Genomic DNA, 19,115 nt, shown 5'->3' on the forward strand with positions numbered 1-19,115 from the left:
ATACAAGATTATATGCAGAGGACCCAAGATTCAGAGAGCGTATCCCATACATATTTCACCTTACATTTGAGAGTGACATTTCTGGACTTTCTTATGCAGTAAATCACATTCTAAAAACAGGAGTTAATCTTCAAGATCCCTCTGTGAGAGATTTTATGAACAAAGTTCAAGAAAAAGACGACTAACTTAGAATACAACTTGATTTATTTAATTGCATGTCAATGTGATACCAAAGCATATTGGTTCCATTGTCAAGGAGAACTGAAATTTATGCTAAGAAACCTGGGTGCATCAACCTGGTTTCTGACATGCAGTTGTGCTGAGTATGCGTGGGATCAAATCTAAAAGAAATCAATGTAAAAATGACTGGAGAACTTTGCTTATTAGACCCTGCTAATGTTTAAAGATGTTTCAAAGACGAGTTCCAAGCTATGCTGGTTTTTATCTGCAACAAAAAGAATTCTCCTCTTGGAGTAGTAATTGATTTCTTTTGGCGGAAAGAGTACTAGGCAGGAGGTGCTCCTCATATACACATGCCGATATGTCTAAAAGACGCACCCAAATTTGGTGCAGACACTGATGAGTCTATAGTGTCTTTCATAGAACAGTATGTGACATGTACCATACCAAAACACACTAGTGAAAGAGGTCTCAGAGAATAAGTTTTCCATTTCCAAACACATAAATGTGTTAAGTACTGCTGTCGTAAATACAGATCCAAGAACTGTTTACACAAGATATCAATTTGGATTTTCAAGACCTATCATTTCAAAAGAAAGAGTGAACAGTTTCTTGTCTTCAGTCAGACATACACTGACATGGAAATCACCAAAGAACACATATAACCTAAGAAGAACAAAGGCTTTCAAATACATTAATGACTACAACACTGTAAGTTTAAAAATGTGTAATGCTAATATGGATAGACAGTTTATGGAAGAGAACTTCATCGCTGTGGCTCTGCATGTCACGCCATACATTATAAAATGAGAAAAGACAGAGATGAAAGGGATGTGGGAGGAGACTTTTACGGAGAAGACACATACCAAGAAATTTTATTCTTTCAGCTTGAAAATGCGTTCCCACAGGGAAATGGGATCCTATGAAGCCTGTGACAGGTAGAGTTCGGCAAATTTGTTCTCAACATCAAAAAGGAATTGTCTGGGAAAGTGTTGTTCTAGCTAATACATGAAACATATTGTTAAAGTCTTTCCCAGAAATTGAGTACCTAGCAGAGTTTGAACCACAAAGTAAATACATTGTGAAATCAAATATGTTGGATACATGCTATCTGAGAAGAAGTCTACATCTTGAAGAAAAGTGCCTTTATGAAATTCTTCAAAACTACAGATAAAAGCAATGTATGTGAAAACATAGAAAAAGGGAAATATGCAGGCACATGGGTGTGATGGTTGTTTAGTCAAACATGCAAAAGTAAATCAAATTAAAACCAAAAACTTAGTTGCCAAACTCCTGATAAAAGAGAGTTTTTCTATTTAGCTCTTCTTCAGCTGTTCAAGTTTTGGTGTAGTGAATTGGAATTACTTGGAGACTATGGGCCTGATTCTAACTTTGGAGGACGGTGTTAAACAGTCCCAAAAGTGGCGGATATACCACCTACCATATTACGAGTCCATTATATCCTATGGAACTCGTAATACGGTAGGTGGTATATCCGCCACTTTTGGGACGGTTTAACACCGTCCTCCAAAGTTAGAATCAGGCCCTATGACTGTTATGTAAATTCTTGTAATGCTGTCAAAGATATTATTCAATGTTCCATTAGAAAAAATAAATATTTACAAATCTTAAATGATAAGATACAAGAAGAAGAAATGATTGTTGCTGAGGTAGCTAAGGATAGTTCGCAAAGCAGCCAAAGTTCAGCAACACTAGGTCACCATCCTCTTGGACAACCTATTATTTAAAATGAAGCTGTAATACCTATGAATGAAGTGAAAAATGCAATGGAACAAGCAAGAGGGGAATCTGTGAATCTAGAACAGTTAACTGCATAACTCTACAATTAACAGAAGGACCTTTTATATTAAAGTAAAAGACAAAATAGAACATGGATTTCTTCCCGAAAAGAAAAAATGCAATTGCTCATCATTCAAGCAATACTTTTATATATCAGTGGCCAGGCTGGTACTGGAAAAAGCTTTTTAATAAAGTTCTTCCCACTTACCTACACAAGACTACAAAATCAAATGTGTTGTGTGTGGTAACAGCACCAACTGGATTACCTGCACAAAATATAAAAGGAATAACTTTACATAGATGACTTAGGCTACTAGTAGAGATAAACTGGAACACCAGAAGTTATCTGATGAAGCTTGTCAAGAGGTGGCAAGGGTTTTGAAAAAATTGTAGCTTTTAATTATTGATGAGGTAATCATGGTGTCAAATCTAATGCTTGCCTTTGTTCACCTGAAAATGCAACAGATTTTAAAAACTGAATAGGACGTCTTGTATGAAGGAAAGCAATTCATTGTTTGTGGTTGACCTACTTCAACTTACTCAACTTACAACTCATAGCAGAGCCTGTTTTCAAAATTCTTTCACATGTAGAAACTTGGACCTCTTTGGAAAGTATTAGCAATATAAACATTTGGCAGTATTTCAAATACAAGGAACTTGTGAAAAATATACATCAAGCCTGTGACATGAAATATGGAAACATTCTAAAGGACATTGTAGTAGAAGTTCTGACAGAGGAGTAAAAATATATGTTGAAAAGTCGACTTATTAAAAAACAGTTTTCCTGTAAGAGGATGGCAGTAGTGCTAATGTATGACTTTTGCAAAGAAGGGAAATCCATAGTTTCTTTAATGTCTACACTTCACTAGTGTACTGAAATTAATAAAGAATTACTAAAACTAGAGAATTAGGACATTTAGAGATGACTGCTATTGAGAAAATTTAACAGCAAGGAATACCTGTAAACTTAGTAAAAATTGCAAGATAAATTGAACTCCTTGGAGAAACTGTATCCAGGACTGCTGGACTAGAGAAGTGTTTATGTTTCTGCAAAAACTGTATAGTAATTTTAAGACATAATTTAAGTATTGAAGAAGGATTAGTCAATGGTGCGATGGGTAAGGTTTTGGATTTAATTAAATACCCTAACAGGGATGAGGTTTAATTCTTATGTTTAAAGTTTGATCAGGTTGACGGCATTAAGCAAACTGGACGATGTGCTGTACGGTTTTTACTTGTAAAAGACTTATATGTACGGCGAAAACTGTTCCCAGTCTCTCTAGCATATGCTGTAACTATTCACAATTCTCAAGTTTTAAGTGTTGATGCTGCATTAATTAATATTAGACGTAAAGTATTTAAAGAAGGAATGTCATATGTAGCCTTGTTACGAGTCTGAACATTATCTGGTTTGTTTCTGGTTGATTTTGATGAGAAGAAGCTTAGTGCAGATGCAGGTTGTGTAAGCAAGTACAACAGATTAAGAAGTAAATAGGCTCCTTTTTCAGGACAGTATCCTGTTTATGAAAAATTAGCAGTATGTCCTAAGCAGAAACTGACAAAAGAAGGAATCAAAATTACAAAAAAGACAGATAGCAAGACCAAACAAAAAGGTCAAAAGAAAAGAAAATTGGAAAATGATGGTGGTGCAAACTGCTATGCTAATGTTGTTCTCACAGTTCTCTTCCATCTACCACATGTTGTAAATACTGTTCAAGAAAAATCACGGAACACATTGTGCACAGCACTTTTTTATTGCCTTTGATGCTTATCTCGTGACAGAAGTGTAATACATTTTGCAAGAGGCATTCAAGAAGTAGTAGACAAATATAATTGATCTGTAGTATTTATACTAAACAAGATGCACAGGAATTTATTGCGGTGATCCTTGGAGGTTTAGAAGAAGAAGATGTAAATATTGATGACATATTTGGACGTAGTTATAAATGGATCCATGAGTGTGAATATTGCTTTTTCTTATCTATCAATGAAATCCAATCTGAGCGATTTCTCTACTTAATGTTGTAATTATTCTAAAAGTGTGCCTTTTGATAAATTAATAAAAAACAGTGAGCAAAAGATGAGCTGACCAAATTGCAAATCACTGCATTGTCTTCACAGCTTATACAGAGAAGTGGTAAATATATGTTAGCAATGTTACTATGATGCAGAGCAGATGGATCAAAATTGGAAACAGAGATTTAAAGCTGGACAAATATCAATTTCTGGGAAAACATACTGTACATTGGCTATCATCTCCCATAAAGGTCTAAATATTACATCTGGACATATACTGTATATTTAAAGAAGCAAACTGGATGGACAGAATGGAATAACAGCAGTCTGTTATTCAAACAAAAACTACCTTTCAAGCTTCCTAATTCTTACTTATTATTTCTTCAACCAAAGTTCTAAGGTGGATGTGTAGGAAAGTATTTGGATACACTCTGCTCTCTATATAGATCATTACTACTTAAGACATAATTCGGCCTAATAAGGGTGCTGTCTTCAAAAGGATGTCAAAAGGTAATGTATCCATGAGATGTGTTCAAATAGGTTTCACAAAAAAACTGGTGCAGAGTCTTCTCTGTACGTTGATCATCACTGGTTACCACATAATTTGGCCTATCAAGTGTGATGTCAACAAAAGGATATGCAAAAATGAAGAGTGGATAAATATTTTCATACTATTTTAGGAAATAATAAGTATACGGTCTTCTGTGTACGTGGATCATCACTGTTTAGGGTAATATTCAACCTATTTGGACTTATGTCTACAAAAAGAAGTCAAAAAATGCAAATGGTGGATTATATCTGTTCATAGTTTTGTACCAGATATTATAATAAGCAACATGTTTTTACATAAGTTTGTTTAGTCTAGTAATTGTAGCCTAATAATTTTTTTTACAAATTATAGAGAGTGTTACTTATTTGTAGTGAAATACTGTAAAGTTCTGAGTGTGATGCATAGAAATGTTAATTGTAAATAACTTGCTATGTACTTATGGGTTTTTTAAAGTCCATATAAGTGTTTTCCCCCTACTGTTCAGTGATAAGTAGCTATACGCACTTCTTTTATAGTGAACAAGTATAGAGACTAAGAACAGTGGACAAGGGAATATAAAATGTGCAAATAATATGTATAATTGCTATATACAAAAATAAGTTTTTTGTGTTTTCTTAATAATAATATTTATTTATTATAGATTAACATGTTTTAATAGATAAATTAATAATATCAAACTTTAACTATTATTTGACTTCTTTCTCTTTCAATAAAGATCAAAGAACATATTTTTGGCAGTAATGTAGGTAACTAATTTTATCTTGGATCATTTATACATAATCCATACATATACTTTCTACAATTATTTAATAACCCTGCAACAGTAAAAGAGACCAATTAAAGCACACCCAGACATACACATATCCAATCACTGCCTAAACCAGGCAAACATGAACATACAAAAATAAACCAAGGGACACAGTGATGTATACAGTGTCATACTGTTGGAAAATGGATTATTGGTAAGGGCAGGTAAGTATCTACACTTAGGCCACTAACCTCCACTTAGGAACAGTTAGTTCTCAGTGAATTAAACCCAGCTCAACCCTTAGTAGCTTGGCAACGACCGATAAGGCTTAACTTAGGAGACATTTGTGTAAAGCATTAAAAATCACAAAACAGTAAATAAGTAAAACACAAAACACAATAAAAATCTAACACCAATTTATATAAATAGATTATATTTGTTTCTTTACAATGACACAAAAACGAATAAAATTGGATAAGGGGAACCAGAGATATGAATTTGTTGAAAATTACTGTATTCTAGTGCAAAGAAATGAAAAGTGCCAATCTGGTCATCTGGTCGCACCTCAACCGGGGAAAAGTCAAAGTTTAAGGCCGACTGTGATGGAGCCCCTCTCAGCGACAGCCCGCGGGAGGCCCTGGTCAAATGTTTACCTTCAGACTTAGTCGCTTTCTTGAAGATTTTCTTCAGCTGGAACAAGGCACCAATCCAATCCAACCTCCTGGAACTCTTCTTCAGGTACGCATTGCAGAAGCCCTCAGTGGAGATTTTCACCTTCAGACTTAGTTGTTTTTTTTAGATGGAAATCCTTCGACCGGGCAAACCTGAATCTTGATCTGACGTCCCTGGAGCCCTCTTCGGATACACTGCCTGGGAGGTCCCGGTCAACATTCTACGTTTGGACTTAGTCACTTTTTTGGAGATTTTCTTCAGCGGGACGAACCTGCAAATCAGTCCGGGTCGGGGTTATGTATAAAACCACTCATGCCCCCACTCACTCGCTCATGCAGCTATTCAGACACCCTTTCACTCAGCCAGACAGTCATTCGAGCACCCAGTCAGGTACCTGGTCACCACTCATGCACTCATGTACCCATACACTGCTTATGCACCCACTCACTCACCCATCAAACCACTTATGCGCCCTGTCAGTCACCCATACACTGACTCATGCACCCAGTCACTTACCTAAATAGGTACACGCACCCTTTATAACTCACCATGCTCCCACTCATGCGCTCAGTCACTCGGCTATACACTCACTCATGTACTCACTCACCCATACAGCAACTCATACACTCATTCACTCACAGATGTACCCACTGAGTTACACATACACCCACTTATACAAACACTGACGCAAACATAATGTATGTTCTCACTCACTCACTCACTCAAACAACCACTTTTTCACTCATGAAACCCACTTACTCACTTATTCACTCATACAACCAGCCACACACAGCCTTTCACTCATCTATACACATAACCATGTAAACATTCAGTGACCCATACAACCATTCATACGCCCTTTCACTCAGTCATACAGCCCCTTATGCACCACTCACTCACTTATACAGCCACTCATGCAGCGTATCACTCACCCATACATCCACTCTTGCACTGTCACTCACCCATGAGCCAATGCTTCACCCATACATCCACTCAAGCACCCTATCACTCACCCATGCAATCACTCATGCACCTACTCAGTCACCCATACAGCCACTCACACACCTTATCACTCACCCATAATACCACTCACACACCCAGTCACTCACCCTTGCAGGCACTCACCCACCCAGTCACTCACATATACCGCCACTCATGCACCCATTCACTCGCCCATACAAATACTCAAGCACCTACCACTCACCCATACAATCACTCATGTATTCACTCACTCATACATAAAGCCACTCATGCACCCACCAAGCCATACACCCATACAGCAACTGACACAACCTATCACTCACCCATACAGGCACTTATGATCCCTCTCACTCACCCATGAAGGTCCTCATGCACCCAGTCATGCATACAACCACTTGCACAGCCACTCATGCACCCTCTCGCTCATCCATAGAGACACTCATGCACCCACTCACTAACCCATACAACAACTCACACACTCTTTCACTCACCCATACAGCCGCTCATGCAGCTGCTCACTCATGGAGCTACACAAACACCCTATCACTCAGTCATACAGTCACTCATACACCCAGTCATTTACCCATTTACTGCCCATGCACTCAGATACCATATATCCACTTATGCACACACTCACTTACCCATGAAAGCACTCATGCACCCTGTCACTCCCCTATTCAGCTACTCACACACCCTGTCATTCAATATGTACTCACTCATCTACTCACTCAACCATACAGTCACAAATTCACTTACTCACTCACCCATGCACGTCCAAATGCACTCACTCACATACCCATACAGCAACTCACACAATGACTAACCCATACATCATCTTATGTAGCCGTTCTGTCACTTATATAACCACTCAAGCATTGTCACACTCACATTTTAAACCATGTTCAAACTGTTACAAACAAACATTTAACATATGAATTTTCTTTCTTAAACTGAAGTGAGTGGTTTTAAGAAGAACCATTTTTTTAAATGATTTTGTGTTTTTTTGCTGTTTTTTCCACAAAAAAACCTATACCATTTCTTTGAAAAAGACGCACACAAAAACAAAATATGTGCCAGTAGAAAATAAAACAACTAACATTTATGTGCATTATTATTCTGCACTACTGGAGGTCCAGCCTGTTCTCTTACACTAAGAACTGCCTTACATTTTAGACAAAAGATGCCAACTTTTGAAAACCCTGGAATGGTGTTTGGCATAGTGGTTATTCGTTCTACAGCAAATGATGTCCCAGCTTCTCCTTCTCCACTACCAGATCTTCCTAATTCACTCCTTTCTCTCTCCGATTCTGCTTTTGCCGGACAAGTGCAATGGATGGTGGAAAGATGATTTTACATACTGGATGTTCCGCAAGAATGCTTCTGATCATTGTCACAAGAGAGGACCTTTTGACATAAAGTGCATGTCACTTTTCTGGCATTCACTTTTTTTTCTCGTGGTAGTAGTTAGAAAAACTGCCAAACAATACTTTCTTTTTTTGGCTGCAAATCCTCCTCTGAAGAAATATCAACTTGTTCTCCACAGTCTTCAGCAGCAGATGCCATCCTCAGAAAGTGAAAAATGGTATGCGTGACTCCATCCTGTCTCTCCGTGGCTCCGTTGCGACCTTAAAAAATACATTACAATAATGATTTACATGTATTTCTCTACAATCATACTTCTTTCATTAGTATATTAATAAACCTCTTTCCATAAAGTGAACTTGAAAAGTCTGTCTCTATATATGTGTTGTACTACTTAAAAAAAAATCCTGAAGTTGCAAAACCATAGAAATTCAGATGTTATAGGTTAGAGTTATTACAAGTAACCATACCTCGCACCACCGTTTTTTCTTCACTAATGTGACTGTTAACATTTCATTTATATTTTTAATGATATCATAGAAGTTGTCATGAGTGCTGTAATATCTGGGATAATTACCAGTGCATGGCGAGGGCGCATGTTATAGTTACCTTAGGGGATGAGATATAGTTACTTGAAATAACTCTAACAATAACTGTTGAATTGCTATGGTTTTCTGCGAGTAAATTCAGAACTAAACTATAATGTCCATGTAACCTTTGTCTTTTTTAAGTGAATTCCTATGTATTTTTAAACTCTATTTCCTAATTATAATGTCCCTGTCCCCTATGTTTTTTTCAGTGAATTTCTATGTTTTTTTAAAGGAAAATAATTTGAATTACTATTCGTTAATCTAACTACTGCTATGCCCAGCCTTCACCTGTGTGTGGCAGGGGTTGGCCGCAAATCCTGGCCGGTGGCAAACCTCCTATAACCACCCAACCCCGTGCTGTACATTGTGCTGTGTGAGGTGTGGGTTAGCTGCAGGGCTCTAGCTTACAGCCTGGCCCTCAGGCCAGCCTCTATAACCATCCAACCCCACACATGGCCAAAGGCCCTGCGCAGCAGACAGCCACAGGGCCTGTCTCTCTGGGTGTGAGAACAGGTGTGAGAGGGTGTCTCTGGGAGTGAGAGTGGATGTGACAGTGTCTGTCTGGGTGTGAGAGGGTGTTAGAAATGGGGTCTTTGGTTGTCAGTCAGGTTACCCCCTGTCCAAGCAAGGACCCTCACTCTAGTCAGGGTAAGTCACACACAATCCAAATGATCCTGTGCCCACCCTCTGGTAGCTTGGCACTGAGCAGTCAGGCTTAACTTAGAAGGCAATATGTAAAGTATTTGTGCAATAAATCATACACTAACACAATATAGCACCACAAAAATACACCACACAGTGTTTAGAAAAATATATCATATTTATCTGGATATTTGCAGGTCAAAACGATAAAAGATGCAATAAGAAAATGTACAGATATCACTGGAAAGTGATATAAAGTGTCTTAAGTCTTTTAAAAGCAAACAAAGTCTCTTTCAAGCACAAAGTACCTGGTTTGAGTGACAAATCTCCGCAAAGCGCCACAGAGGATGAGATGCGTGGAAAATGGTGTGTGCGTCGGTTTCGTCCCTTCACACACGGTCTTGCGTCGTTATTTTCCACGCGGGGATGACGTTGCGTCGATTTTTGGCGCACGGACGGGCCTCCTCTTCGGGTTGCGGGGTTTTCAGACGCCCCTGGGTCTGTGCTGGAATCCTGGGCTTGTTGGCAAGCTCTGCTTCGTTCCGGTGGGCGATGCAGGGAAATTTCTCCCTCACGGCAGGCGCTGCGTCGATTTCCCATCTGGGAGTCGGGTGGCGTCGTTCCAGGTCGGCTGTGCATCGATCTGGTGGGCCGTGCGTCGAAGTTCCAGTCGCACCGCAGGTGCTGCGTTGATCTTTTCCTTGCGAAGTCGAGCGTCGTCGTCCCGGGTCGGCGTGCATTGAATGTTTAACCGCGGCACAAGCTGTGTGTCGAATTTTTCACTGCACAAGGAGTCCAGTTGCAAGGGAGAAGTCTTTTTGGTCCTGAGACTTCAGAGAACAGGAGGCAAGCTCTATCCAAGCCCTTGGAGAGCACTTCTGCAGCAAAGCAAGAGAGCAGCAAGACAGCAGGGCAACAGCAAAGCAGCAGTCCTCTGTAGAAAGCAGTCAGGTGAGTCCTTTAGGTAGCCAGGCAGTTCTTCTTGTCAGGGTGCAGGTTCTGGTTCAGGTTTCTTCTCCAGGACGTGTCTGAGGTGATAGGGCAGAGGCCCTATTTTATACCCAAATGTGCCTTTGAAGTGGGGGAGACTTCAACGAGTGGCGTAGGAGTGCACCAGGTCCCCTTCCAGTTCAATCCTGTCTGCCAGGTCCCAGTAGGGTGTGTGGCAGTCCTTTGTATGAGAGCAGGCCCTCCACCCTCCCAGCCCAGGAAGACCCATTCAAAATGCAGATGTATGCAAGTGAGGCTGAGTACCCTGTGTTTGAGATGTGTCTGAGTGAATGCACAAGGAGCTGTCAACTAAACCCAGCCAGACGTGGATTGTAAGGCACAGAAAGATTTAAGTGCAGAGAAATGCCCACTTTCTAAAAGTGGCATTTCTAAAATAGTAATATTAAATCCAACTTCACCAGTCAGCAGGATTTTGTATTACCATTCTGGCCATACTAAATATGACCTTCCTACACCTTTCAGATCAGCAGCTACCACTTCAACAATGTATGAGGGCAGCCCCAATGCTAGCCTATGAAGGGAGCAGGCCTCACAGTAGTGTAAAAACGAATTTAGGAGTTTTACACTACCAGCACATGCAAACTATACAGGTACATGTCCTGCCTTTTACCCACACAACACCCTGCTCCAGGGGTTACCTAGGGCACACATTAGGGGTGACTTAGATGTAGAAAAAGGGGAGTTTTAGGCTTGGCAAGTACTTTTAAATGCCAAGTCGAAGTGACAGTGAAACTGCACACCCAGGCCTTGCAATGGCAGGCCTGAGACAAGGTAAAGGGGCTACTAAAGTGGGTGGCACAACCAGTGCTGCAGGCCCACTAGTAGCATTTAATCTACAGGCCCTGGGCACATATAGTGCACTCTACTAGGGACTTATCAGTAAATCAAATAGTCCAATTTGGTGTGATCCAAGGTTACCATGTTTAAAGGGAGAGAGCATTTGCACTTTAGCACTGGTTAGCAGTGGTAAAGTGCGCAGAGTCTTAAAAACCAGCAAAAACAGTGTCCAAAAAGTGGAGGGAGGCAGGCAAAAAGTTAGGGGTGACCACCCTAAGGCTGTCAGGTCTAACAGAGGGTCTATGTGGGTGTGAGAGTTTGTGTGTGGGAGTGCCTGTCTGGGTGTGAGAGTAGGTGTGAGAGGGAGTCTCTGGTGTGATAGTGGGTGTGACAGTGTCTCCTTGAGCGGGTGTGTCAGTGTCTGTGTGAATCTGTGATTGTGTGTGTGAGAGTCTGAGTGAGTCTATGAGTGGGTGCATGAGTCTCTGATTGTGTTTATGAGTGGGTATGTGAGTGCCTAAGTGGGTCTGTGAGTAGATGTGTGAGTATCTAATTAGGTGTGTGAGTGAGTACATGAGTCTCTGTGTATGTCTGGGAGTGCATGTGTTTCTGAGTGTCTGTGAGTGAGTGCATGAGCCTCTGAGTGGGTCTGTGAGGGAGTATGTGAACCTGAGAGGGTTTGTGAGTGGGTGTGTGAATGTCTGAGAGGGTCTGTGAGTGGGTGCGAGAATGTTTGAGTAGGTTTGTGAGTGGTTGAATGATTGTCCAAGCGCATCTATGAGTGGGTGCATGAGTGTCTGAGTGGGTCTGTGAGTGAGTACATGAGTTTTTGAGTGGGTCTGTGAGTGCATGCATGAGTGTCTCAGTGAGTTTCTGAGTGCGTCTGTGAGTGAGTGTGTGAGTGTGTCAGTAGCTGTGTGAGTGACTCGGCCACAAAGTAAACTCACCTGCCATTTTATCCAACAAGAGTCCACAGCTTTGCACAAAATATCTACCCAAGTGGAGTCTTTTCTACCACCTTGGGTAAATGTCCAGTACAAATTGTACACTACAACTGAATAATGGAGCATGTCACCAATGACAATGAGTGCATTTAGCAAAGTGATTGTTCCTCTTTCATCTTTCTCCTGAATTCTGTGATAACATGAATCCTTCTGTAGAGAACCCAATAGGACTACAAAGATGAACATCTTCACCAATTGAGTGTCCTTCCTCTTAGCTATATGAGGTAAGTGCTTCTTTTTTGTGTGGTGATGCCCCCATATTCCTTGGCCTCAAGACCACACCAGCAACATTGGCGGCAAACACACTGGGGGGGGTGTCCCTTGGTAAGCTGTCTATCGTCATGGCAAAATGCAGGAAGACCTTTGCATACTACAAAGGTGGACAGTGCATGGCCAAACAGGCACAGCTTTCATGTGATTTGCATATTTGCATAGTCGTAGCAATTTAAAGGGTGAACCATGGACTCTCAGCAGGAGAGGACAAGAAAGAACTCACTTGTCACAGTCACATACAAATTGCATACCAATAGATCTGCAATGCATTTACCTCCACCTAGGATTTTTGTTTTTTTATAGGGGAGGGGGGGCTGCGCGGCCCCTCTCCTTTGGCCGATTTCAACCCTGGGGACCCCATCCCCTGGACCCAGCCATAAAATGTATTTTTTTTTTTTTATAAGGGAGGGGGGTTGTTATGCCCCCCTTCCTGGGCAATATTGGCCCTGGAAACCCCATCCCTTGGAGCATGACTTTCAAACATATATATTTTTTGGGGGGGGGCAGAAGGAGTTGCACAGCCCCTCTTCCCGGGCTGATCTCGACCCTGGGGACCCCATCCCCTGGGGCCTGGCCAAGTCACCTGGGTGCCCCGTAGGGCACCCAGTAACCACCATTGGGGACCACGGGGATCCTGAATGCCTGTGCAGTCCCAGACAGCTCTAAGCCTCCTGTCGGAGCCAGCATTGCTTTTGTACACAGGGAGCTGCTAAACATGCAGCTCTCTGTCTGCAAAAGCAATCATCTCATCTCTTTCCTTGCCCGAATTTCTGTTGGCAGGAAAAAAGATGAAATCCCAGCTTCCAGCAAAGTGTTTACTCTTACTTGGTGGAGCTGTCAAAGCTCCTGCCAAGTCAGGGCAAATAGCTATGTCCTGGGGTTGGGCACCCCATGACATAGCAGGAGCCGACCCTAGGTAAGTGGTGATCCCCAGGGCCATATTCGGCTCTATGAGGGGGGCCATGTAGCCGAGCCCCAACCTTAAATTTTTCCCAGGAAGGTGGTGGTCCCCAGGAGTCCGCAATGGACCCCTTTAATCATTTTATTTCATCCCTAGGGAGGCTGTGGTTCCAGGGGTGCAGGAGGGACAGCATGCCCCCCCTTATTTGGAAAGATTTGCCCCGAGGAGATGGAGTTCCCCAGGGCCAGGGGGTCCCAACGGATCCCCTTCATCATATTATTTCAGCGCTGATGAGGTGGTGGTCCCTGGGCTGTGGGGGAGGCCATACGGGCCCCCTTCCTTCAAAAGAACTGTTTAGCCCTGGGGAGGTGGTGGTCCCCTGGACATAGTGGACCACCCGGATGTCTTATGGACTCCCCACATACTTATTTAATAAAGCCCAGGGGAGGTGGTGGTCCCCGGGGCTGTGGGGGAGGCCATACAGGCATCCCCACCTAAACAGAACTGTTTTGCCCTGGGGAGGTGGTGGTCCCCAGGATGCAGGGGGACCGCATGGATGCTGTGCAGCTCCCCCACAAACGTATTTAATAGAGCCCTTGGGAGTTGGTGGTCCCTGGGCCTCCAAGGGCCTCAGAAGGAGGGCCCCAAGTGCCCTTTCCTCTCTTTTAAGTAATGCCCACAGGACCTGGCCCACCCGGGGGCTTTTTCCAAAACAAACTCAGGACCCTGCGCTTGTTGTTTTTTACATTTTTGCCTAGTCTGCAGATCCGCCACCACTCTTGAAAATTAAAAAAAAATGCATTTTGTCCTTGGGGGCTCTGGGAACCCAGCACCAAAGCTGAGGGGTCAGGGTGTCCCTACCCTGACCTCTTTTCTTACTTTTTATCTTTTTTTATAGGGACTTGATGGAAGCCAAGTCCCAAGATGGCTGCCAACACTTTCTTGTTGAAGTGTTGGCAGCCAGTCAGGTCTCAGCATGAGTTTGGGAGGGTCTGCGGAGCCTTCCCGTCCCTGTGCTGATCAGCTGCCAACACTTTAATCAGGAACTGTTGGCAGCGATTTGGGGATTTGCACTCAGCCGAGTCCTAAAAAAAGACTTAAAAAAAGAAAACGGGACAGGTTAGAAATACCCTGAGCCCTTAGCCTGGTGTTGGGGTTCCCCAGTGATCCCGTCGGGGGGGGCAAAAATTTTTTTTTTCATGCAAAATTGTGGAGGATCCGTAAATCTGCTGCAAAACTGAAAAAAAACATCTTGCCCCCAGGTGAGCAGGTCCGTGAAGGAATAGTTTTTTAAAAAGATGGGGAGGGATCACATGTGTCCCCACTCCTCAAAGCCATTTTTTGTCCCCTGGGGGAGCTACCTCCCTGGGGCTTCTTGATTTAAAATGACAGGAGAGGGGCTGTGTGCCCCTCCCTGAGCGATCAATGTCCCTGGGGACCACCACCACCCCAGGGCCGGCTCCCTATCTCCTGAGGAGCCCACTCTCAGGAGATAGCAGTTTGCGTTCGCATGACAGCTCCTGCCAAGCGACAGCAAACAGTAGATCCGCTCCCAGTGAGTGGGAGTAGCAAAACTGCTCCTGCTTGCTGGGGGCAGAGTTTTTAACTGTTTCCCTTCCTGCTGTCCAGTGGGCATGAAACGGATAAAAGAACTGCTCCCTTACTCCGAGAGGAGCATTTTTTGCTGTTTCCTATGTGCATGAGCAATGTAGGCTCCCCCTGGTGAAGGGGAGCCGGCAGGGACCACGAAGACATTGAGGCTCCCCCTGCGGAACCCAGCTGATTATAAAGTTAATAGAAATTTTTTAATAATGACACTCCAGGAAAAATCACGTTAACCAGAAGTACCCTTGTTTGGTGGAGATTAAACATTTTGTAGTCTCGTCCTTTTCTCCACACTAGGATTCATGTTAGCAGTATGAAGACACTCAAGAAACAATCATATGAGCCAGAAGTACCCTTGTTTGGTGGAGATTGAACTCTTTGTAGTCTCGCCATTTTCTCCACACGACGATTCATGTTATCATTATAAGGAAGCTTGAGGAGCAATCACATACTAAAATTAGAGACACACAAGGTCACCGGAGACATGACCGCAGGGCTCTTTACGCAGATGTAGTGCTGAATATGCACTACACATTTTACCTAATGAAGTAGCAATGCCTAATTAGCCAGTACAAAGTACTCTAGTTGGATAGACATTTTGCACACAACTGTGACCTCGTCTAAACTCCCCATGATCCGTTCTGACAGGGACACTCATTTCACAGAAATTAAACCTCACCGGGAAACACTTACAAATCTAAACAGAGCAGGTGCCCCAGTTGAAGCTCTGCTTCTGTAAAGTACAAATCACCCTAACTTGCTACTCTTTTGATGAACAATATCTTCTGTAGTGACTGTGACGCACAATATCTTCTGCAGGGACGGTAACAAGTGGGTTTTTTCTTGTCACCTCCTGATGAGAATAGAGCACTTTGATCTCCCTTTTAACAGTTACGAATATAAAAATGTGAAAAATAACCTAGAAGCCCCATCCATTTGGAAGAAGGCTCTGTGTGGTGTGGGGTTGGAAGCCTATGGGGGGTTGGTTGCTGGGCCTGGCTGCAGGCCAACTCCCACCACACATGGCAAATGGCCGTGCATGGGCTGGGGTAGGATGCCTGGCTGCTGGCCAGGCCCTGTGGCCAACACTGTCCATGCATGGCTGAAGGCCGTGTGTGGCATGGATGTCTACGGTGGTTGGCAGAAAGGCCTGTATGTATCCACGTATGTATATATATGTGCATATCTATATTTATATGTATATATACATTCACTGAAAAAAGCAAAGGTTAAAATAACGTTATAGTTAGGTTGGACATTTCAGTGATCGTGTAATGTTTTAAACTAATAAAACACTGTAATTGATCAGTTATAGTCATGTGAAGTAATCATAACTCATGCCCTAAGGTAATTAGAAAATTATAATATGCGCCCCAGCCACAGACAATTTTGTCATCAATTATGTCATTTCAAATGTCACAGTGATGTTATCAATGACTTTATAGAACATATTGTGAATGATGTAATATGTGGATAATTAGCTGTTCCTGGCAAAGGGTGCAAGTTACAGATACAGTAGGGCATGAGTTCAGTCACTTCAGACATCTATAACTGGTGAATTGCAGTGCTTTTTTTAGCTTAAAACATTATGTTTCGCCACTCCTCAGAGGCAGCCAACCCCCCGCCATGCACACCCTTCAGCAATGTTTGACAGGGAGTTGGGCACAGGGCCAAGCTTATCCTGGCTTGGCCACCCCACACGCACCGATATACAAGGGTTGGGTTAATTGCAAGGCTTATCCTATGAGCAGCCAATCCTACGACATGCTGAGCCTTCTGGCATTCACAGCATGCGCTTGGTCTTGCAGGACAGCGCAAACTTACAAAATAGAATTGTATTTTGTAAGTTTGCGCCGTTTTTCGTCAAAAAGCGGCTCAAATGCGCGCTAAAAAAGTATAAATATGGGCCTTACTATCTTTGTCAAAATGTGACAACACCAAAATATAAGAACTTAGCCTATTGGTGTTATCAAGTGGTGAGCATATCAATATATAAAGCAGATCTATCTTTCTCCAAAAATCACCAATATTTGCCATCTAATGTATATTTCAGTAATTCACACAGTGCAATGTTTATTCATGTTGATTATAATAAAAAAGTAAAAAAATTAAGTTTTAATAAAAAACATACCTGTGACTGTTTCTTTAAAAAAAAAAATTATTAACGTATGTGGGTGAAAAATGCTGAAATAAATAGCCAGGAATATATTGTTTATTTAATAATGAAACCAACATACCTGTGAGTCTTTCTTTTACCATTTTTCGGCCCAGAGAATGTAATCCCAAAAACAACCACAAGAGGGCCTTGCACTCCAACTGAAGAGCATAGAGCTCCATCTAAGAGTCCCGATAAATATGGTATGTTCTCGAGTCATGGACTTAATGACCCAGGGGACTTCCTGTTTTTTTATGCTGCTTCAACTGAAGCTCAGAGGACAAACCCTGAGACCTTACGGGTGAGTAGCTGCACTTTATAAACTTGATTTGATTTTGATTTGATTGCTGAGGGGCTGCTGTACTCCTTTCAACCCTCAACAAGATAAATTAAAAAAAGTCTTGGTGATGCCCCTCCCTACTCTAGGGAAACCACTAAGTTCACAAACATCTAAAAAATAAATCCCTTGAAGGGTATTATGGGGCGCTCATTCAAAGGGTCAGTGAGTAGTAAATGGGAGGCTCCTGCGGCTCATTTGTTATTCACTTTGGTGTTTTTGTAATATTAATTGGGGAGGTGGTTGGACAGCCCCTCTTCATGAGCTGTTATGGCACCCCATCCCCTGTGGCCTTTCTGTTTTGAGGGGAGGGGATGTGCGGCCAATACTGGCCCAGGGACCCCATGCCTTGTGGCCAAAACATACTTCTAAATATGAAAGGTGGCTGCAGGGGCCTTAGGGCCCTCACATCTCTGCTGGCTCCCCACATGCACCCATCCTGGGTGCTGTGGAAGCCAGCATGGCTCCCTCCCAGTGGGTGCAGCTGTTTTTGCTTTCTCCCACCAGGTGGGTGCACACTGAGTTTCCCTGCCCACAAGAGCATGGCAGGGAAACACAAGTGTTCTCCTACCTGGCAGGAACATTTTAAAAGCTCCTGTTAAGTGACAGCAGACAAGTTTTCCTGCCCGCGCTGTTGTGGGCAGGGAAACAGTTTCTCTGGAGTGGGCTCCCTGAGATGGCATAGTGGGGCTAACCCTGTGAGATGGGGTCTACTGGACTTCTAGAGGGTCTGGGAGGGGGCTTGAGTGCCCCTCCCCCATTACTATATATTTTGCCCCTGGGGAATGGGGAATGGGGTTCACAAGTCATTTAGAGGCTATGGGAGGGGGAAATTTCATACCAATCCCCTTTAACTTTATCTTGGCCCTGGGGGATGGAGTCTCAGGGCCCTCAGTGAGGCTCTGTGAGACGGCTACATCCACTTCCCTTTTAAAATGGCACTGAGACCCTGGGTAAGAGCTCCTATTGGGTGGTGATCGTCTTAGGGAGAGCGGCCGCTCGCCTCCTCCCTAATTATAACATTTCGGCCCTGAAGGATGGGGTTCCCGGGGCCTTGATGAGGCTTGGGGAGGGTAGCTGCCCCTTTCCTCTTTGTTGTACACAGCAGGCCGCAGCCGCCACTCAATATTTTTTATATGCCTCAAACCCACTTCTTGCCCATGCTCAGTTTATACTCCTTCATTTTACATCATGTTAAATCCTAGCTTTCATAACAATACTCATGACATATTAAATTACACCATTTATGAGAATGCTGTATGTGATGTAGAGCCAACTTATAGTTCATTTAGGCCCTCATCCTGACCTTGGCGGGCGGCGGAGGCCGCCCGCCAAAGTCCCGCCGTCAGGTTACCGTTCCGCGGTCGAAAGACCGCGGCGGTAATTCTGACATTCCCGCTGGGCTGGCGGGCGGCCGCCTTCAGGCCGCCCGCCAGCCCAGCGGGAAAGAGGCTTCCACGATGAAGCCGGCTCGGAATCGAGCCGGCGGAGTGGAAGCTGTGCGACGGGTG

This window comes from Pleurodeles waltl, chromosome 1_2 (assembly GCF_031143425.1).
Source record: "Pleurodeles waltl isolate 20211129_DDA chromosome 1_2, aPleWal1.hap1.20221129, whole genome shotgun sequence".
NCBI classification, from domain to species: Eukaryota; Metazoa; Chordata; class Amphibia; order Caudata; family Salamandridae; genus Pleurodeles; species Pleurodeles waltl.